Genomic DNA, 6000 nt, shown 5'->3' on the forward strand with positions numbered 1-6000 from the left:
GCTGGACGGGTCGCTCTCCAACTTCTCCTATAAAAGCAAATGGATGTTGTAGTGACAGAAATGAGACGAGACCAGATATTCTGCCAAAGCACCATCTGACCTCGCCTGCTTTTCCCAACACCCAAACTCCGTCCCTCCGTTAACCCTGGCTGGTTTTCCCAGTCCCGGTCTTCCTCGGTCTGGTGTCCTGGGTTCCAGACCTGCTGACAGAAAGACGCTCCGACATCAGCAAGGAGAATCGCGGCCTCCCTGGCACGTGATACTCCAGACTGATTCCTCCTCCACTTTTTTAGGTCCTGTGAGATTTGGTGAATGGGGTCAAAGTTCAGTTGTCTGAGGACAACTGAGCTTTGACCCCATATTGCAGTCCTCATGGAAAATAATCCATCGGAACGATGACGGCCCAGCTCCCACATAGCCTTCACAAAGTCCACCAGGGAACAGAGAGGAAGGAAAACTCTGTCGCTTCCTGTTCACTTCCTGTTTCTGTTGTGTTTCTACAGGAAGGCCCAGTACTCTGCCACACACACCCTGATTACACACACACACACACACACACACACTCTGATTACACACACACACACTCTGATTACACACACACACACACACACACACACACTGATTACACACACACGCACACACTCTGATTACACACACACACACACACACACACACACACTGATTACACACACACACACACACGCACACACTCTGATTACACACACACACACACACTCTGATTACACACACACACACTCTGATTACACACACACACACACACACACACACACACACACTGATTACACACACACACACACACACTCTGATTACACACACACACGCACACACTCTGATTACACACACACACACACACACACACTCTGATTACACACACACACACACACACTCTGATTACACACACATGCTGGACAACCTGTCCGTCAGGTTTGTTTTCTTCTGCGGTTGTGTTTTTGCTTCAGCATCCGACTGCTGGAACAAAAACACCTCAGCAGAAACCAGTTTGGACGTCCTCGTCTCACTGACGGCAGCGTTTCACCAGCATCTGTCTGACTCTCCGAGGTCTCTCCCATCTTCTGTCTCCCGTCTCCTGTCACTCGTCTCCCGTCTCCTGTCTCCCGTCTCCTGTCTCCCATCTTCTGTCTCCCGTCTCCTGTCACTCGTCTCCTGTCTCCCGTCTCCTGTCTCCCATCTTCTGTCTCCTGTCTCCTGTCACTCGTCTCCCGTCTCCCATCACTCATCTCCCGTCTCCTGTCTCCCGTCTCCTGTCACTCGTCACTCGTCTCCCGTCTCCTGTCTCCCGTCTCCTGTCACTCGTCACTCGTCTCCCGTCTCCTGTCTCCCATCTCCCGTCTCCTGTCACTCGTCTCCCGTCTCCTGTCTCCCGTCTCCTGTCTCCCATCTTCTGTCTCCCGTCTCCTGTCACTCGTCTCCTGTCACTCGTCTCCCGTCTCCCATCACTCATCTCCCGTCTCCTGTCTCCCATCTTCTGTCTCCTGTCTCCTGTCACTCGTCTCCCATCACTCATCTCCTGTCTCCCGTCTCCTGTCACTCGTCACTCGTCTCCCGTCTCCTGTCTCCCATCCCCTGTCACCTGTCACTCATCTCTGGCACTCGTCGCCCATCACCTGTCTCCTGTCACCCACCTCCTATCACCCTTCTCCCATCACCGGTCACTTGTCACCTGTCACTTGTTACCCGTAACCTGTCGCCCGTCTCCTGTCTCCTGTCTCCCATCTCCCGTCTCCTGTCACTCGTCTCCCGTCTCCTGTCACTCATCTCCTGTCACCCCTCTCCCGTCTCCTGTCTTCCATCTCCTGTCACTCGTCTCCCGTCTCCTGTCACTCGTCTCCTGTCTCCCGTCTCCTGTCACCCTTCTCCCGTCTCCTGGCACTCGTCTCCTGTCTCCCGTCTCCTGTCACCCTTCTCCCGTCTCCTGTCACTCATCTCTTGTCTCCTGTCATTCGTCTCCCATCTCCTGTCACTCGTCTCCTGTCTCCCATCCCCTGTCACCTGTCACTCGTCTCTGCCACTCGTCGCCCATCACCTGTCTCCTATCACCCTTCTCCCATCACCGGTCACTCGTCACCTGTCACTTGTTACCTGTCACCTGTCACCTGTCTCCTGTCTCCTGTCACCCGTCTGTGGTCTCCTGTCCCCATCTACCGTGACCTGTCACTTGTCTCTGGTCTCCTGTCTCCCGTCTCCTGTCACCCGTCTCTGGTCTCCTATCCCCGTCTACCGTGACCTGTCATTTTTCTCTCATCTCCTGTCTCCCATCTCCTGTCACCCGTCTGCTGTCACTTGTCTCCTGTCACCCCTCTCTCATCACCTGTCACTCGCCTCCCATCTCCTGTCTCCTGTCACTCATGTTCCATCACCAGTCACTTGTCACCTGTCACTTGTTACCCGTCTACCGTCACCTGTCACCATCACATGTCACTTGTCTCCCTTCACCTGTCCCGTCTCCCATCACCCATCTCCTGTCTCCCGTCACCTTTCAGTCGTCTCTTGTCTCCTGTCACCTGTCTCCCCTCACCCATCTCCTGTCTCCCGTCACCTGTCAGTTGTCTCTCGTCTTCTGTCACCTGTCTCCCCTCACCCATCTCCTGTCATCTGTCTCACATCTCCTGTCAACCATCTCCTGTCTCCTGTCACCCGTCTCCTGTCACCTGTCTCTCATCACCCATCTCCTGTCATCTGTCTCCTGTCTCCCCTCACCCATCTCCTGTCATCTGTCTCACATCTCCTGTCAACCATCTCCTGTCTCCTGTCACCCGTCTCTCATCACCCATCTCCTGTCATCCGTCTCCTGTCTCCCGTCACCCATCTCCTGTCACCCGTCTCCTGTCTCCCGTCACCCATCTCCTGTCACCCGTCTCCTGTCTCCCGTCACCCATCTCCTGTCACCTGCCTCCTGTCACCCTTCTCCTGTCTCCCGTCACCCATCTCCTGTCACCTGCCTCCTGTCACCCGTCTCCTGTCTCCTATCACCTGTCTCCTGTCTCCCGCTACCTGTCTCCTGTGTGCCGTCACCCATCTCCTGTCACTTGTCTCCCGTCACCTGTCTCCTGTCGCTTGTCACCCGTCACCCGGGACCCATCTCCTGTCTCCTGTCACCCGTCTCCTGTCACCTGTCTCTCATCATCCGTCTCCTGTCACCTGTCTCCCGTCACCTGTCACTTGTCACCTGTCTCCTGTCAATTCCTTCAGAAAACCAGTTCAGCTGAGGACACGTTGTCGATTGTGGGTTTTTAAACTCTCCGGTTTAGTTTACTCTGTTCCTCTGGAGAGCTGTGAGACAGGGCCAGTAACTACAAACCTACTGCTACCAGGAACTACAAACCACAGGACAAGAAGCTGCTGTCACTCCACATTGATTGACAGGTGTCTTCATACAAGGACCAACACTAGACGACAACTAAATGTGAGTTTCTGATGTGTTCTGATGCTGTAAAAGGTTTGTTCACATCACTAGTGGCTGTAAAGACCGGCGTAAAACACCCCATATGTTCCATGACCGTGTGATGAGAAAGACGCCACATGATTACTTTACATCTACACGCCAGACTCTTCTCCTGTGTGTGTAAATGTACCTCCACTTGGTAGGGTCCCATAAACCAGACTGGACCTTTAGTCATACTGGTCTTCACTCAGATATGAATGTGCAGCTGATATCAACTCATGTCAAGTCATATCAAGTCATGTCAACTCGTATCAAGTCATGTCAACTCGTATCAACTCATATCAAGTCATGTCAACTCGTATCAACTCATATCAAGTCATGTCAACTCATATCAACTCATATCAAGTCATGTCAACTCATATCAAGTCATATCAACTCATATCAAGTCATGTCAACTCGTATCAAGTCATGTCAACTCGTATCAAGTCATAGCAACTCATATCAAGTCATATCAACTCATATCAAGTCATAGCAACTCATATCAAGTCATGTCAACTCATATCAAGTCATATCAAGTCATGTCAACTCATATCAAGTCATGTCAACTCGTATCAAGTCATAGCAACTCATATCAAGTCATAGCAACTCATATCAAGTCATGTCAACTCATCAAGTCATGTCGTTATATCAAGTCATGTCATATCAAATCATATCAAGTCATGTCAACTCATCAAGTCATGTCGTTATATCAAGTCATGTCAAGTCATATCAAGTCATGTCAACTCATCAAGTCATGTCAACTCATATCAAGTCATATCAAGTCATGTCAACTCATATCAAGTCATGTCAACTCATATCAAGTCATGTCAACTCGTATCAAGTCATGTCAACTCGTATCAAGTCATAGCAACTCATATCAAGTCATAGCAACTCATATCAAGTCATGTCAACTCATCAAGTCATGTCGTTATATCAAGTCATGTCATATCAAATCATATCAAGTCATGTCAACTCATCAAGTCATGTCGTTATATCAAGTCATGTCAAGTCATATCAAGTCATGTCAACTCATCAAGTCATGTCGTTATATCAAGTCATGTCAAGTCATATCAAGTCATGTCAACTCATAACAACTCGCTGACAGACAAACACAGAAACGCCAGTCTTTGGTTTGTTTCTGTGTGATATTGCACTAGTTACCGACTTGTCGATAGCGTCCCCATAAGGTATGTGAGGACTGTGGCTAACACCTTAAGGTGGTGTGGACACGGTGATGTGAGACTAGATGTGTTGTGGTGACATGGTGGTAGAACCTTTGTCATTCCCTGGTCTTAAAGGCTGCGTCACAGTGAAGTGGGACCGTTTTCTGAGCTTGTTCCACTGAGTTAGTGACATGAACCGTGAAGGTCTTTACCTGCCTGGTCATCATATCCACGTTACTAATGATGGTCTGTCTGTCTACCCCCTCTGATGTGGAGGTATCTCATGGCGGCAGCACCAGTAGTCCTCCACTAAACGTCACGCATGACCCGTACTATGTGTGGTTGTGTGGTTACGGTCCAGAGCCTTGATGAACATGACGTGTGTAAAGATGTGCTGCGGGTGGAGGAACACCTGCCTGCTGACCATCTGAGAAGAAGACGGGGACAGCGCGTCTTTACCTTTCAGCCCGTCCGCCACCGTCCGTCGGTAGTTTGCAGGTCTCCAGAAAGACAGAGTGACAGGAAAAACAAGAACACCAGCTGTGTTTGTGTCTGCTTCTAGATCAAATAAAGACTGTGGAGCGGACCAAGTCCAAACCACACAGTCTGTCTGGTCTGAAAGCTTCGACTCCGTCAGATCTCCCTCCAGGACAGGACCAGAAGGAGCTCATATAAAAGAATGGGAGTGCGGCTTGTGGTCCTGTCCGCAGGTCTGTCTTCTGGTTCCACCGCAGCATGAAAGTCCAGCACGTGCCGAGGAGAGGTCTGGGAGGAGGAGGAGGAGGAGGAGGAGAAGCTGTTCATGGTCCAGACGTCCGCGTGCTGCCGCTGTTCCCACGGACTCGCACTAACTCATGACTGTTCTCACTTTGTGCCTCTAAAGGAAAAAGGAGAAATAGAGAGAGGGAGGAAGAGGGGGAGGAAGAGAAGGAGGAAGAGGGGGAGGAAGAGAGGCAGTCCTGCCGCCAGAACCTCCAGAAAATAAAAAGCTGAACTTGGCTGCAGGAGAGGAGCGCTGAGCCGGCGTGGAGGTCTTCTGTCTTCTGTTACGAGCTCCTTGCTGCGTTTCTCAGTCAGCCCCCCCCCCGTGTCTCTCCCTCCCTCTCTCTCTCTCTCTCTCTCTCTCGCTCTCCCTCGCTCTCCCTCTCTCGCTCTCTCCCTCTCTCGCTCTCCCTCTCTCTCTCCCTCTCTCGCTCTCTCCCTCCCTCTCTCTCTCTCTCTCCCTCGCTCTCGTCTCCTTCTCTCCCTCCCTCTCTCTCGTCTCCTTCCCCCTCCCTCCCTCTCTCTCGTCTCCTTCTCTCCCTCTCCCCCCCCCCTCGCTCTCTCTCCCTCTCTCTCGTCTCCTTCTCTCCCTCTCTCGCTCTCTCTCTGACG

General features: G+C 51.4%; 1 protein-coding gene across 2 annotated transcripts in view; it reads right to left on the reverse strand.

Annotated features, from left to right (window-relative positions):
* dipk1c (divergent protein kinase domain 1C) overlaps positions 1 to 5706 on the reverse strand; it is a 60838-nt gene extending 55132 nt beyond the window's left edge. For both annotated transcript variants that reach the window (XM_056299775.1, XM_056299774.1), the window contains exon 1: positions 5086 to 5706. The gene's annotated coding sequence lies outside the window, so the exon portion shown is untranslated. The remainder of the gene's footprint in view (positions 1 to 5085) is intronic.
* Between the last annotated feature and the right edge of the window lie 294 nt (positions 5707 to 6000).

This window comes from Lampris incognitus, chromosome 19 (assembly GCF_029633865.1).
Source record: "Lampris incognitus isolate fLamInc1 chromosome 19, fLamInc1.hap2, whole genome shotgun sequence".
In the NCBI taxonomy this organism is placed as follows: Eukaryota; Metazoa; Chordata; class Actinopteri; order Lampriformes; family Lampridae; genus Lampris; species Lampris incognitus.